The sequence below is a fragment of the Callionymus lyra genome, chromosome 16 (assembly GCF_982586985.1).
Source record: "Callionymus lyra chromosome 16, fCalLyr1.hap1.1, whole genome shotgun sequence".
Taxonomy (NCBI): Eukaryota; Metazoa; Chordata; class Actinopteri; order Syngnathiformes; family Callionymidae; genus Callionymus; species Callionymus lyra.
In genome coordinates, this window is record NC_141833.1 from 10897045 (window position 1) to 10914234 (window position 17190).

A 17190-nucleotide genomic window follows, 5' to 3' on the forward strand; every position below is an offset into this window, starting at 1 on the left:
CAGTCTACAGAGACAAATGTGATTATCTTCAAACATCTTTCATTCGTTATTGTTCAATCAAAACAAGAAACTTCAATCAAAAGATATAAACATATTTTGGAAAATGTGTCTGTTGTTTAACATGTGTGATTTATTGGTATACGATAGTTTGTCAGTGTTGTTCTCTATGTTAATAAACAAATGTATGTTACATAAATCCTGATAAGGTGTCGTCTGCTAAAGACCTGCGCTGCTGAACTAGCTGAGCCACTCCAGCATGTCTTCAACCTCAGTCTACGGCTAGGGAAAATACCAACTCTGTGGAAGACTTCCTGTATTGTTCCATTCCCAAAAAAGATCTGACCGAGCGTGCTGAACGATTACAGACTGGTGGCACTGACTTCGCAGCTGATGAAGACACTGGAGCGGCTGGTCCTCAAACATCTTAGGCTACAAGTCCAGCACAAGATCTAGTGCCTTCAACACTATCCAGCCAACTCTGCTGCAGGACAAATTGAAACAGATGCATGTGGACCCTGGTCTAGTCTCCTGGATTATGGATTATTTTACTGATCGACCACAGTATGTCAGGCTGAAGGATATCACGTCTGACACTGTGGTGTGCAGTACAGGAGCACCTGAGGGGACAGTACTAGCCCCTCTCCTCTTCACCATCTACACTTCCGACTTCTGCTACAACTCAGAGCTGAGTCTCATCCAGAAGTATGCTGACGACACTGCCATTCTTGGATGCATCAGGGACAACAGCGAAGATGAGCATAGGAGTCTAATAAGTGACTTTGTGGACTGGAGTGAGAGGAACCAATTGCAGCTGAACACCTCAAAGACCAAGGAGCTGGTCTTGGACTTCGGGAGGTCCAGGACAAAGCCACGTCCAGTGTCCATCAGAGGCGACGAGGTGGAGATAGTTTTCAACTATAAGTACCTTGGCGTGTGGCTGGACAGTAAACTGGACTGGTCCTTCAACACAGACCATGTATATAAAAAAGTTCAGAGTAGACTGTACTTTCTGAGGAGGCTTCGATCATTTAATATCTGCAAGAAGCTCCTCTGCATGTTCTACCAGTCTGTGGTGGCCAGTGTCCTGTTCTACGCTGTGGCGTGTTGGGGTGGAAATGTGTCCAAGAGGAGTATCAACAGCTTGGACAGATTGATCAGGAGTACTGGCTCTGTGGTTGGAATGAAGCTGGACTCACTGGTGACAGTTGCTGAGAGGAGATCATTGAACAAACTACTGTCCATCATGGACGATGACAGTCATCCTCTCAACACTGTCATTAGTGAGCAGAGAAGCAGAATGAGTGCACAAATTCCCAGGTGCAAAACAAATAGACTCAAGGACTCATTCATTCCTCGGGCTAATAAATTGTACAATTCTGAGTTCGGGGGCAAGAGTGGAGTGAAAGTATCTGGATGTTCTGTTCTATGTTAGTCTTTGTATCCTTTGTCTTTGTTGTTTTTCTTTGATCTATGTTCTTTGTCTTTATCTTTAGACTTAGATTGTGTAATTGTGTTCTTTCTCTTTATTTCTCTAGTTCTTATTTTATTTTGATTGATTTATTTTTGATTTTTTATAAAAAATTGCTGTATGTATTGGCTATTGGAAAAAAACAATTTCCTGAAGGAGACCTCCTGAGGGATCAATAAAGTTTTACCTTACCTTAATATATATTGAAGTTCCCCTTATAAAATACAAATATGTCAACATTGTTAACTTTAGTTTAACTTCCGTTTCATCAATTCCAGTTAGCTTTTTGCTTTTTGTGTCAAACCCATCAGGAGAGCTGTCACTTTCCAAAAAAATGACATTTTACTTTTATATGAATTACAGTAATTTACATTTCACACCTCAACTTTTATTCATTCGTTTAAATGTAGTAATTTATTTATTCACCTCTTATATCATTTGTTTTTGTACCTTAGAATTGACAGGGCAATGTTTGGAAGTTCATTGATTAGCATAGACACATCAGTACATTTTAAACAAGTAAGGACATCTAAAATCATGACAAATGCACATAGGTTTCTAAAATCAACAATGAAAAGTATCAGTAGACACAATTTGCCACAGTTCATAGGACATAGGCTCCCTTTCATTGTCAATAGCTAATAGGACTTTCTTTTTTTTTTGTTGCTATTTCCAAGGTCTGGGGTTGCTCCATGAAAACCCATCACCTGCTTCCACACATTCTCATTACAATTTCCAAGCTGCATCTGGTCCAAAAGTAACAACTCAAATGTGTATTACATCTATGTATATGAATGATAATAATTGGTGCCACACATCGAAGATACAGCCAATGCTGCTGCTCAAAATGACTGCACATAAATCAGCAGAGTAACTGTAAGAGATAGTCATTGAAGACTGAAAAGTAAATGCTCACAAAAAAATACTACTTCATTGTACAATACTGAAATTAAGAAAACAATTTACACATAAATCAACCTTATTTTAGTCATTTTGCAAGAGCTTACTTTTCAAAGCATTATTGCAAGAGATCAAAGTACATTTTCACCAAGTGACTATTCTAATATGAATTGAGTAGGAATTTCATCCAAAACTACAGTAACATACATGCAGTTTTCTATTTTCAGTACAAAACTAAACCAAAAGTGATTCAAATAAATATCTGGGATGTTGATAAATGTACTTACTTGAATCAAACTGTAGTGTGTTACTTGAGCATGACTTAAGGGCACTTTAAGAAGACACTCACCCTAATGATTAGGTCCGCAATGTTTACTTGATCTCCTGCTGGTCTGCATGGTTCGGAAGCTTTTTGGATCTTTTTCTCCAGTTGATGCTTCCGGGTTATTGCATACTGGGTGGATATTTTCAGACGCAGCACAACTTTGGTGGGTGAAGCCATGGTGTTGTCAGTGGCACATACTGCGTTGGTTGGGGCCAGCGCAGCATTGGCGGGAGAAACCACGTCATTGGTGGGGGCAGGTGAGGCGTTGTTGAGAGCAGGCACTGCGTTGTCAGGGATGCTCAGGGCGTTGAGATTTATCGCATTCTGGGGCATAACAAGACACCATTAGCACTGAAATCTACCTCGCACTGTAGTAGACACATACCCCTTGTCTTCTTGACCATTTTTAACGTTGCAATGTCCTCCTCTGCATAATTTCCAGGCCACTGTTAGGGGTTTTTGTGTTCCGAGGAACCGACCCCTCCCCACCCTCGTACGTGGTGGTGGAATGAAGGACAGACACATTGATGAGTTTAAGAAAAATGCTCGTTTAGTGAATTATGCAAAAGTCAGAGACAAACTTACGTGCACACGGGCGCTAGCAAGCAGAGAGATCTATCGCAGACGTCTTCGGATGCCAGAACGCAACGATCAGACAAAGTGGTGGATCTTTATAGTAGAATATTCAGTTTAACACCTCTAGTCAAATGTGAATGTAGGATTGGTCAGTGACTGTAAACACTTGATTCTAAGATGGCCGTCGCACGTGATCGTAGTGGAAACTTACTGAAGGTTGTTGTTTTCTGGAGAGAGTTTATTCCCAGCAACTTGTGTCCTTCAGAGTGAATTCTCAGACAGGTGTCCAGACTTCCTGGAATCTGGGATTGTTTAATCTTTCTGTGTGTGTGAGGGTTTGTGACCTCGGCCTTTGAGTTGTGAACCTGAGTTTAGTTTAAGTGAATGCACTGCAAGACAATGATTATTTAATATGAATTAAATATGTAAGATCTTCAATTTTTTTTTTAATAATAATAATAATTCCAAATTATGCTGTGAATTAAAACTGAAGTAATTGAATGCCAAATCATCAAAACAAACATATTCACACTAACTAACTCAAATCTAATAAGTCTATTTTGAAGTAGAGATTTTGTTAAAATATATATTGATATGGAGCCAGTATCCACTGCTTTGAAAAACCTCTTTAACGAGGTAAAAAGAAAGCAGCAGCCCCGTTGTCGGCGACTTGGATGTGGGCTCTTGGTGTGAGGTGTTGTTGACGTACTCCCCCCGTCAACAGTGCATCATTGAGCTCGTCCTGCAACATAGGAAAGAAATTAACAGCATCGCATTCTTTAGACAAATAAGAAACAATACATCTTTAAATCATGCTTTTTATTTAGAATTTACTCATACTAATTCATGCAGACAAAATTAACCCCTTCCTATTTACTACCTAAGTCAGAGAGATAGTAAAACACAGTTATACCTTATTCTCGAGCTGTTTTCTACATGAACAATTTAAACTAATTGAATGCAATCTGGACAGAGCTCCCTTCAGCAGTGTTGATCGACAGAACCGTGCAACAAGAATCACCATCAAGTAACAAACCTATTATCCAGCTAAGTATCTATCTAAGTCCTCCCCCTGAGGGACAAATAAACAACCTAATTTATTTGTATTTAAAAAATGTTTTCTTGAATAACTTTATATCCAAATCTATTGTCAAATCATTTAATTGATCATAATACTCTTTATATTAACTCTCTTAAATTTATTTATGAATAAATGTATTCAATTATATGACATTAATAGCTAAAAAAAATATTCTAAGCTTTGTTTAATCATTATTATTCCTCTTAGATTTGGTTTGAAAGTCTATTGCTAAAGTAAATGGATAATATCAAATAGAAAAAAGTGACTATGTGCAAACTATTTCTGCTTCTGTTTGTTTATTTTAATTATGTTTTCTATAATAGCATTTCTGTCGTTGGAATTCTTGACCTAAGTTTGATCAATTAATAAAAGGCTAACTAAGACTTACTTTATGATTAAAATTAAAAAAAAAAAAAAAAAAAAATCTACTCTATAAAATATTTTTTCCATTATAATTATAATGATTCATTCTTTTATTTTATTTTCTTGTACTTTGTTAGATATAGACACTTATTTGAGAACCTTATTTGCAATTATTAACCAATTTATTATCTTTATTTTAAAGTTCCCCAAAGAACTGTTAAGCTCTAATATTTCAATTTGGTATTTATTTTAGGTTTCCTTTGTTTAAGACATCAATCAAATCATTTTGTCATGTGGATGAAAACTAGTAATTTTCAATGCTTATATAATTTAATTCCTTCAATAAATTACACTTGCAAGTCCATATGTAATTTAGAACTCAACTTGTTTATTTTCCATCAATCTCTTGCTCTAGTTCTTATTTTTTGATCAACTTAGATTAAAGGTAGATTTATCTTTAACAAAGTTAATTTAAAGATTGATATGATTCTGTCATTTCTAAATATATTATTCACTATTTTCTTTCCTGAAGGCATCATTTATTTATTTATTTCCTGATGGGTCTTACATTTTTCCAGAGTCAATTTCTTTTCCCTGCTTTATATTTTTTGTTAATGTTTATAGTTGCCTTAGAATGTTAGAAGCAGCTTTAGAAACATATTTCCATTTCTTATTATTATCTTTTTCAATTAATCAATTTCAGTTTTTAATTCCAAGTTTCACTTTTCATATTGTCTATTGTATTATTGGCTGCTATTGATGTAGATAAAAGTATTCTATTTTAATTTATTTAAAAAATACATCTTCTTAAATTGATTAATGATTAATTCTGAGAAATATGTTTAATCATAACAATATGTTTTCTGTTCTTTGAAACTTCCTCAATGTTTAGATAATTTCCAGCCCATTTGATTGTCCTTTTTATTGTCCTGTTTGATTATTTGCACATCTTAACTATTTCACCACACGTCCAAAGAGTAGTTTCCTAAAACTACATTTGTTCATATATATATTTAAAAGTATGCTAGTCAAGTTTTTAGCTTTAAACATGTTGGCTCATGTTTCTTGTTCACCTGCTAACAAGGAGATCTTTTGATATATTTAAAAGTCTGCAGTGGACAGTGGCTTCTTATTTCTCCCTCACTGGAGGGCTTCTCAACACCACCTCTAGCAGGATAAGATCAGAAGTTACTAGAAGGTCAGTTATGCATCTATTCAGGTGGTGATGAGGATATTGTGTGTGTGTCATGAGTTGTGTATTCCAAACTTTGTAGATCTGTGGATGTCTGTTAAAGTTGGTCATGTGTTTTATTTGAATAAACCTTGAAGTTAGCAGAGAGTTCAAATTATCAGTATGTTTTGACTTCATGGTGAAGAGGGAAACAGAGGCGGGTGTTGGAGGGAATTCTTTCATTCTCACACACACAGGGAGCAGATTGAAGCAGTGACACTTTTTTATCTTATTCAATTTAAATTGAAAACATCATGTGTTTGTTTGTTTATCTCTGAGATCAGTGTGTTATTTGTAATATATATGTGAATGTCTGAGAGTGTTGTGTGAGTTCAAATGTGTTTTATGAATGTAATAGTTAATTTGATCAGGTGTCAGTCAGACCTCTTTAATTATTTACCCACAACAGAAATACAGTATCTATTCTAGATTACTATTTTGCTTATCTTAACTGGTTTCTTTAATCAATATTCACTTCAAAGAGATTTCCTCTTATTCAATAGGTGTTTGGTTTATTCAACTAGAGAGAAGAATGTCATATTTATTTTTCTCAGTGTTTCTTTTAATTTATCTCTTAATCTATTATTTTTTCTTTTACCTTTCCTCCTACAGTATTTTAGTCTCTATTTTTACCATTTTCACTATTTAAGTCTAATTCCCAAAGAACAATATATCATCAATTTCACTCGCATCAAGATGGAGTGGTTTAGTATAGTATAGTCTATTCTCTATAGTATATTCTTTATAGTCTAGTCTCTATAGTATAGTCTGGAGGTGACAAGTCAGCAGCTCTAGACAGAGTCACTTTTAATTTGTTAAAATATAAAATTCTGCATCAGTTGACCTCTCAAGTTTTTGTTTAGTTTTCTTATGGCTGCTTTCATCATAGCTTTGAGTGGAGCAATCAGAGTATGTTATTCTGGGATTAACTGTTTACTGTTACAACTTAAGATATCATGTCTCTAACAGGCTAGATTTGTCTGCTTTTTTCGTCAAATAACGAACAACTTTGCATTTCTTAATCATTTGTCTCAGGGCCCTAGCTTCTCCACCAGCAACCACAGCAAGAGCAACATGAGGGACAGAAGTGTCAGAGAGAGCATAGAGAACACCTTGTTTGTTTGTTAGTTCAGCAGCCACACCATCAGGACCACAAAAATTTCACTGCAGACAAGAGTCAAGTTCGTGCCATTTGTCGTCATCATCACGTTCATCATCATCCCAGATATAGTTGATAGTTCAGTGTGGGGGGTCCAAAGGTGGATCATAGGAATGAAGTCTCAAAAGTCTTTTCAAGATCAGGGAAATCAGATGTTCAATCACGTTGAACCAGTACAGCTGCCTCCCTCTCTGGAGCAGAAGTTCATTCTTGATGGAGAGTTGTTGAGGTTGAGTTCTTGTTTGTTCAGCTCAGTAAAATTGCTTCAATCGTAGGTGTCACCAATAGGGAACTGGACCAAAGTTCCTGGACTAGAAGCCAAAAATGTGCCATTGTTGATCAAAATTCTTTGTTTGTTTCCATCCCCTCATCCTCTTCTCCTGCCACACCCATGCACTCCAGCCAGTGGCCAATAGGGAGCTATGATAGGACCCAAGAACTATCATCATCTCTCATCTTTAAGTCTTTAAGTTGAATCTTAATTAGCTGTATCTGGAGCTCAATAAGAGCATTTTGTTCAACTATTCTATTTATTATGAATTCTCAGAAATCATTGATGTGAGTAACCTACTCATAAGATTAACCATTAAATTAAAAACAGAGTAACTTTTCTTATTTTTCTTCCCTGTCAGGAGCTTTAACTTGTCACCTGTAGTAATAGTTACTTTTCTCTTAAAAAAGATGAGGTCAATAAATGAATAGAACAAATTAATAATATTAATAATATTAATAATAATGCTAAAAATAATAATAGTAATAATAATAGGTAATGAAGCAATAACCAAAATTAATAATTAAATGAAAATATAAAAGAGGAAGAATCTAAAATCTAAATTAAGAACCAAAACTTGAATTAACTAATTAAAATATTATAAAATCCGAGATAATAATAAAAATAAAACAAATAGTAAATTAAGATATGAGTAATAAATACAAAAAAAATAAAATAAAATGGAATAATTTGAGAAAACAAATAAATAAATGCAATTGGATCTAATCACATATATACTAATTAATTAAAATGATTCAAGTCAAAACAATTGTCAATTAACAACTTATTATTTATTTATTATTATTTATTTAACTTCCTAATTAGTTGCACATATATATATATATATATATACATAGCACAATTGACAAAGAGGAATAAGAATGATTGTCTAAAGACCAAATACAACATGTAACTTAATATTCCTCCAATAATTAAAAGATAAAAATCCAATCCCTAATTTACTAAAAAATAATAATACAGTAGTAAATTTAACTTATTGTTAAAATAATAAAATGTATTTAGAGTAATAATTGAAAAATTAAAAAAACAAAATAAACTGCAATTGATTCAATTAATTAATAATTAAATAATTAAACCAATTGAGTCAGAACAAAAGTCAATTAAGGATCAAGCAAAGAGAAAACCAGCAGGGGGCAGCATAGCAAATACAACACCAAAGATCAGAAATTGAGAGTAGAAGAAGAGAAAACAGGAACTAGATATCAACAAACGTACACACGTGCAAGCAGTCAATGACACACTTGTTTTAGATAAGCAGTATTAGTTAGACAAAACACCGAAAGTTACACGCAATGTGACCAATTGTGAGTTGATCAATTGACAATGTGAAATGGGAAGAGAGGATGGTCAATATAATGGGGTCAAAAGGTCATTAATACATGCAGAAACAAAGGATGTCAACAATCAATGTTATTTGTGTTATTGTTATTGAACACTGCAGAAGAAGGAGGAAATTGAAACGTGAGTTGTTTTTGTTTTTCTTCTTAAACCAATTATACCACTAATTAACTGTATATATTCATATATACCTCAATTAAGAAACAGGATTAATAGTAAAAGTCAACAAAGAATGTTACTTTATAAAGAGAAAAGATAATTATATCAAACCAAATAGTGATAGAATTCAAGATGTCTAAGAATGTGGGTGCGTCTAGAGAAGACGTGAATACAATGGGAGGGTCGGTGAGGAAAAGAAGGAAGTCTCAAAAGTTCAACCTCCAAGCGAAACCACTCCCACAAACAAGGAAAAACTCTTTCGGAGCTCATTCGGACTTGTAGCAGCTGAAAAGACAACGTCTGCCAAGCAGCAGTGTTCTTATCAGCAAGAGATAGTGTCCAAAGACACACGAACCTGCACTCTCAGCTGAGTCACAGAAAGTCAGAGATCTCACACAAATAAATGCTAATTTTTACAAGTACCGTGGCGAGAAAAAAAATATTCAAAAGATAAAAATATACAGACACAGACAATTTAAACAAACAATATGTCATGACAATACGACAACAACAGTATTTTACCAAAACAGGCCAGAGAGACACACTATGCTACGTGGAACGAGACTCTTACCAGCCTGTCGTGTCTAAAGTGTTGAAGTCATAATGGCAGGAGCCTCTCAAACCGCTGAATTAGCTTCCAAACACCCTGGATAGGAGACCCCTCAACTCATCCATTCTATTTCAACCCCTGTCGAACTAACTCTAAACTAATCACCAATGAGACTTTGTCCATCACCGTGATGGTTTGGAAAAATTAACTAGCCCTAACTATACTGCCAAATTTTTGTGGAGCCCCTCAACACCGAACACAATGAGATCTAACTGGCCTACACACCGGCTGGCAGAGCCTTCAGACCAGGATATTGGGAGAGACCCCTCAAATCCCACATACCCCCAAATTTGTGATAGCTACTCGGCTTACCGAAAAGGTATGTCTACCATAATCAACCATAGGCCAAGCATCCTAACTATTATAGGAACCTGGAAATGCCCCGTAGAGGGAGCCGGTTATACTCCACCCCTACTCAGAATTCCCCAGGGTTACCAGGTCGTGTAACCGTCTCCTCTGCCTATCAATTCAACTTAAATTCTAATCAACGTTTTTTTCCTTTTTTCAACGATGCTTCTTCTTCCCGGGACACGATAATGTCGTTTACACTTAATACAACAACAAACAACAACTGACCATGCAATACCCCAAAAAACGAGCATCAGCTTATAAAAGCACTATTGAAATATATAATCTAAATTTGTGATAGAACCAGAGACTTACGTTTATTCGTCCAGGCAACCAAAACTAAAAAATATCTAATCTTTCCTAACTTACAATATAAATAAAAAATAAAAATAAAAAATCTATGTAAAAAATAAGATAAAATCTTTCTCACCTGATTCTTGAAGTAAGGTATAATGGGGCCCATGGTTGCCTGGAGAACAATCAGCTCTGAGTTCGTCTTGGAATCTAAAAGGCCTTCAAACCATCAGTCCACGCCAAGGGTCACGTGCACCAAGTTGTTATGGGTTTTTGTGTTCCGAGGAACCGACCCCTCCCCAGCCTCGTACGTGGTGGTGGAATGAAGGACAGACACATTGATGAGTTTAAGAAAAATGCTCGTTTAGTGAATTATGCAAAAGTCAGAGACAAACTTACGTGCACACGGGCGCTAGCAAGCAGAGAGATCTATCGCAGACGTCTTCGGATGCCAGAACGCAACGATCAGACAAAATGGTGGATCTTTATAGTAGAATATTCAGGTTAACACCTCTAGTCAAATGTGAATGTAGGATTGGTCAGTGACTGTAAACACTTGATTCTAAGATGGCCGTCGCACGTGATCGTAGTGGAAACTTACTGAAGGTTGTTGTTTTCCGGAGAGAGTTTATTCCCAGCGACTTGTGTCCTTCAGAGTGAATTCTCAGACAGGTGTCCAGACTTCCTGGAATCTGGGATTGTTTAATCTTTCTGTGTGTGTGAGGGTTTGTGACCTCGGCCTTTGAGTTGTGAACCTGAGTTTAGTTTAAGTGAATGCACTGCAAGACAATGATTATTTAATATGAATTAAATATGTAAGATCATCAGTTAATCAAGTGACTATTTGAAATGTGTGTTAAATCTAGATGATTGATAACAGTAAAGTTGTCATTTCCTTACACCACTAACGACCCCACTTCAACTTATATTGAAGATATTTTGGGTTATTGAAGAAATGTAACATTGATGACACAAGAACTACTTAAAAACATATATATAAAGTTATTATAAAGTTATCTACTGAAGTGAATGACACACATAATATCATAACATTTCAAAGGTCCAGTTTACTGTGCTGACATTTTATTATACCCTTGTCAGGTTAACCATAAAAAGTATGGTTAACTCTGAGGTATTTTGCCCTGCTCCCTACTGTAAGGAAATGACAACTTTACTGTAATCAATCATCTAGATTTAACACACATTTCAAATAGTCACTTGATTAACTGATAATCTTTCATATTTAATTCATATTGAATAATCCTATTCTTGCATTGTATTCACTTAAACTAAACTCAGGTTCACAACTCAAAGGCCGAGGTCACAAAGCCTCACACACACAGAAAGATTAAACAATCCCAGATTCCAGGAATTCAGTGTGAACCTGTTTGAGAACTCACACTGAAAGACACAACAGTCCAGTAAGTTGTTGGGAACAAACTCTCTCGAGAAGAAAACAACTTTGGTAAATTTTAAACGATTAAAACTATAGTCCGTTTCTGTCGCTCCAACACGACATCATACTCTCGTCTCGTCTTAATACTTTGCTTTATGGAGAAAAAAGGTCGATGCAGAGTGTACGGGTCGTTTATTCGCGGTCCAGTCCTATAGAGCATCGCTATATTTAAGGGAAAGTTTCCTGTCCAGGGGGTCGTCTCTTCCGGGGCAGTGGTTCTTTCAAGTTCGGTCATGTCTCGGGTCACCTGGAGAGTAACTTCCTTGCTTCCCTGTTGCGTGGGCGGATGCCTTTGTCTTCCAGCCCCAGTGAAATGTTGGTAGATGAAGCTAGTAATTTATACTTTATATTTTGATTATCGTTTAGCATTAATTTAAGTATGGCGTATACGTATAGTGTATAATAATTTTGAATCCAACAGTTAAGATGTGTAATCCAGAACTGAATATTTGACTGATTTTATGAATCAACAGACTGAATGCAGGAACCAAATCAAGACACTGTTGAAACGACAGGACGGCCGGATGTTAGTGTGTGGAACCAATGCTTTAAAACCACAGAGTGATTACATGGTGAGAACTGTATAGACATGTTTTTGCAAAACAACTACAAATTTTCATTATCTTTTGTCAAATGGTAACTTAAAGTAGAACCTATGTGAACATTTTGTTAACACTAAGATTACCTTATTTTTTGTTTTGCAGTCATACATAGATGAAAACCTGACTATAGAGAGAAAGAATGAAGTATCAGTTTGTCCACTTGATCCTTCTTAGAGCTCTGCCTCCCTCATGATTGGTAAGAATTATGTTTTAATAATACATCTGTGTTTTGCACTGAACTATATATTTTATTTTTTTATTTGAAGGAGACAATGTGTATTCAGCTGTTGGAAAGTTCTTCTCAAAAGGATCTGCAATCAAAACGTCCCAGAAAAGCTTCGTTGGTAAATGAATGAGATCAAACATCAGTGTTTCAGATTTTCATCACATTCTTCTATCCATGACAGATCGCACATTTGTTTCCATGGAGATGATGCCTGAAAGTGAAAACAGTGACACTGGAGATGATGACAAGATCTACTTGTTCTTCAGTGAGAAAGCTGTGGAGTATGACTATAAAACTACGCATGTTAGCCGAGTAGCTCGAGTCTGCAAGGTGATAACAAAAAACATTTGATGAGAGAGAGAGTGCCATTTTGACTTCCTCATGTTTACATAAAAGTAATGCTTGTGATTTTTAGGGAGACCATGGAGGTCCTTTTGATTTTCGGAACAGTTGGACATCATTTGTTAAAGCCAGACTAGAATGTCCAGTTCCAGGTTGCAAAGGGACTTCCATGATCCAGGACACATTCCGCTGGTGTGACCCCCAACAAGACTGGAAGTCATGTTTGTTCTTTGCTGTCTTCACATCACAGACGTGTGTATCTTTCATCCAAGTTTGAATCTGTTTCTTCTCAAAGTTAATCCATCTTTTTACATTCTTTCTACGCAGTTGCTCAGCAGTGTGTGTCTACGGTGTGACCGACATCAGCAGAAGGTTTTCAGAAGGAACATTCATGAGAAGGTCTTCTGATAGATGGGGGCCCAACAAAGATCCATTACAAGTTCTTCAACCTGGCAGAGTAGGTTTTCTATGTTAAAGTTTGTTTAAAATATATTCCACACATCTTATGAAATCCTGCTTCTGCTCATCTTCTTGCAGTGCATAGATAATGCAGCACGGAAGGCTGGAATCAATGATAGTAGAGAACTCTCTGCAAACATAGTTGAAAGAAGAATCAATTTTCCCATAATGATGGAGGCCATTGAGCCACTGGGAGGAAAAGCGTTAATGATTAAAGGAGGAGAAGAATTCACAAACATCATCATTGACCAGGTTCAGACCACAGATGGAGACAAACACCATGTGATGTTCATCGGCACAAGTGTGTATTTGTCATTGTCTCTTGATTAGAAAAAATTATGTGCAAATATAAAACAAACGATTAAAATCTGTTAGAATATGGTAATAAGTATTAACTTGATGTCAAACATAAAAACAATTCTTTGTTTTCTGACATGAAAGAGAAAGGAACCATCGTAAAAGCTGTGAACTATGATGAGAAATGTTCATCATAGAGGAAGTTCAAGTCTTTAAGACCTCAGAGCCCATCAAGATTCTCAAGTTCTCCAATGTCACGGTAATGTCATGACAGAGTGTTGAGCTTCATGTTGTAAGACTTTTTCTCTGATGTGCAGCGTCAGATCTACGCAGGCTCAGACTCTGGAGTAGTACAGGTGTCCCTGTCCTCTTGTGGAAGATCTTTGTCTTGCATGGACTGTGTTCTTGCCAGAGATCCTTACTGTGGCTGGGACCACGCTGCTGGCAAATGTTCAACTCTTTCTGCTACACAGAGGTGAGTATCTGTTCTAAAATATGAGGTGCAGTGTTCAGTAAATTGCACTGCAGTAAATTATAATTATATTTTTCTTCAGAGAACTGCTCCAGAGTTTGAAAGAAGGCAAAGCTTCTCTATGTCCAAAGAATGGTGAGTGGATCAAACTCCCGAACAAAGGTCACCTCCAACATAATGAATATAAAAACGGCTTAGCGCTAAAATGTTGACTTGTGTCTTTCATAGAACCTCAAACTGAGAATAAATCTCTTCCAGCTCCTGGATATTTAAAACTTTTCTGCTCTCTGGAATCAAAGCTGGCAACGATGAGGTGGGAGAAAGATAACTCCCCACTGGTCTCTTCACCTCATCGTCTGGAGCAACAAGATGGACTGCTCATCCTGGAGGTCTCAAAGTCTGACACTGGTCACTACCGCTGTCTGTCTGTGATGAGCTCCAAAGATGCTGAATACAAAACCACAGTTGCCCAGTACAATGTCATCATTGAAGAAAAGACAGAAGAGATTCAACCTCAACAATACGATTACGCTCTCCTGTCTCAGCAGATTGGGTTGGCCCTGGTGGTTTTTTCTTTCTGTGGACTTTTTATTTGGAACTTTTGCAAAGGCCACATTGGTTTTCCATGCAAGAACAAACAGCCAAGAGCCATCGCAGACCAAAGTTGTCAAACATGCACCAACAGCAATCAGCAAGTAGATGACAACCAAGAAAATGAAGATAACATTTCCACTCATGTGTAAAATCCAGACCTCGACCATGCATTGTCAGTTTTGGGCATGGGTGAACCTGGTAGTGTTTGGGGTGACATTTAAATTAATAACCATTGTTCATTGTTTTAGTGTTTGTGGTGGAGCTGGTTGAAGGTTGGTTGGTGTTGTCAGAGGATGTCGTTGCTGATCAGTTATTTTATGCAGCACCACCAAGAGAGACACAGGTTGACTCATGTCAATGGTCTGCTCAGTAAGAGTACTTACATCATCTGAAAAAAAAATCATAATTTTATTACACTGTCGACCTTATGATAGCAACAAAAAAAATAATTAAGTTTTATTTCTTCTACTGATATGATTTTATGCCTTTTTAGATATTTAAGTGACTAAGATTGTTTTAAATACTGTTTTGAAGAATTCATTATCGATTTGATGTTATTTTTCAGATTTTTCTGTCTTTAAAGATTCAATAAAATGTAAAATAAAATATTTCTGAAAAATATGATAATTTCATTTATTGTCTATACTTTGGTTGGTTTCTTGAAAAAACAGTGTACGTGGTTAAAACTACTTTCAAACATCTTCCTTTCTTTTTTGTTCAATAAAAGTAACTTTAATCAAAAATAGTTTTAAACCACTTTCTTTGAAGTTATCTTTTTCATGGCAGGGCCATATGATGCGTAGGATGTTTTTGTCTTAATTATTCAATATAATTCAAAATAAGTTGCTTCTTTAAAGCAGAGGTGGAATTGTTTAGGTATATTGGATGGATGGATGGATGAATGGATGGATGGATTTTTTACCTGTGGACGATTAAGTTTGTGACACAGAGCAGCGGGTATGGTGTTGTCAAGAGTGCAAATGTCATACACGAGTTCTTGACCAGCCTGGTGCTTAAATCTGATAAAGTGATTATTGTTGGTGACTTTATCATCCATATGGATATGGTCCATGATAGCTTGCCTAACACGTTTAATTCTATCCTGGAGTCATTTGGTTTCTCTTGGTATGTACATGAACGACTCACTGCTTTAAGAACACATTTAGATCTTGTCCTAGCATACGGACTTGAAATTACAAATGTTATTGTCCCTCCTCAGAATTCAGCTCTTTTTTTTTACCATCAATTAATAATCTTTGATTTTATCTTGAATGACCCAAGTCTACAGAGCAGGAGCACTCTGTCAGGAAAGTGCCATAACCAAATTTAAGGAATCAATTCCCTCAGTGCTCAGTCAAATGTCTAGTCTAGTGTGTCAGGAAACTCTACCCATAAACACCATGAAATTGATGACTTTGTGGGCAGTTTCACAGACTCGCTACATAACACGCTTGACTTAATTGCACTACTAACTAAAAAGACGGTTAACAGAAGTAGTTGTGCTCCTTGGTGTAGTGTTTATATGCCTTATAAAAAGGTTTATTTTCAGAACATCTAAGTTCTGGTAGATTTAACTTTAAAATTGCCTCTAGGTAAGATTTACCTGAAGAAAGGGGACACCACCCTTGTTTTATAGTGCAAGGGAAACTATTACATTTACGTGAATAATAATTAATTAATTTGCCTAATTAATTAACTATGAAACACTAGTTTTAATCAATCTCATTTAACTGAAGTTTACTACTTTTGTCGTGATTATCTGTTCTTTCCTGAGTAAGAGGCTCTTAAATTGACCGTTATTACACCAGAATAGAGACGAGTACAACGACGTGACGTTTTATAGATTTATTTAAAAAGGAATGAATAATGAATGACAAAAATAAGTATGTTATGGTAAGTTTCTGAACCGAGAATAAAACAGAAACGGGAAAAGAATCGTGGACGAAATCTTACTAGACTACCCGCATATTAAACAACCCAGACACAAATCAATTTGTTCAAGATGAAGTGATCAGCTTCTACCTTGACGGTAGATGGTGAATGGAGGTTTAGGCAGCAGCTGGAGACCAGATGAAGGTGGCAAGCGGGTGGATGTCAACGGAGTTGGAGGATGAGGATGAAGGAGAGGATGATGAGGAAGACAGTCAGGAACGAGGGAATCAAAGTTCTTTCGACGAGGGGACCAAGCGATTGCGTTCTGTACACCGAACAGTCCGATGAGTCACAGTGTCGGCTTCCTGGTTGTAGACACCTCAGGTGAACGCGCTGGAATGTTCACTTCGCTGAGGGAAAGTCTTTTAGGTCAGGAACACTTTCTTCTTACGGGAGGTAAGGATGATTCACGGGCTGTTGCTTCTTGATGGAGATTCGCAATCTGGGAGATGTGCTGCGAATATTGGAATAATCGGACCGGTCTGGTCAAGATTATTAAGAAACTCACGAAACTTTGCGGAGTCTGGAAGGATGCTGGAAGCGGGTCCTTCAGTGTGGTCCTCAGTTTGGACTTGCAGGAGCTCGTCAGGAGGCTGGAGATCGTCTTGAAGGCAGTTGGTGATGAACCAGTTTATCACGCGGGAGGTGATAAGCTCTGATGTAACG

At 36.6% G+C, this 17190-nt stretch overlaps 1 long non-coding RNA gene across 1 annotated transcript; it reads left to right on the top strand.

Annotated features, from left to right (window-relative positions):
• Positions 1-12345: 12345 nt before the first annotated feature.
• On the top strand, positions 12346-13558 carry LOC148063636 (uncharacterized). The gene is made up of 4 exons (XR_015713494.1): positions 12346-12546; positions 12610-12758; positions 12844-13227; positions 13308-13558. It is a non-coding gene; the product is annotated as an uncharacterized LOC148063636 (long non-coding RNA).
• The last annotated feature ends 3632 nt before the right edge of the window (positions 13559-17190 follow it).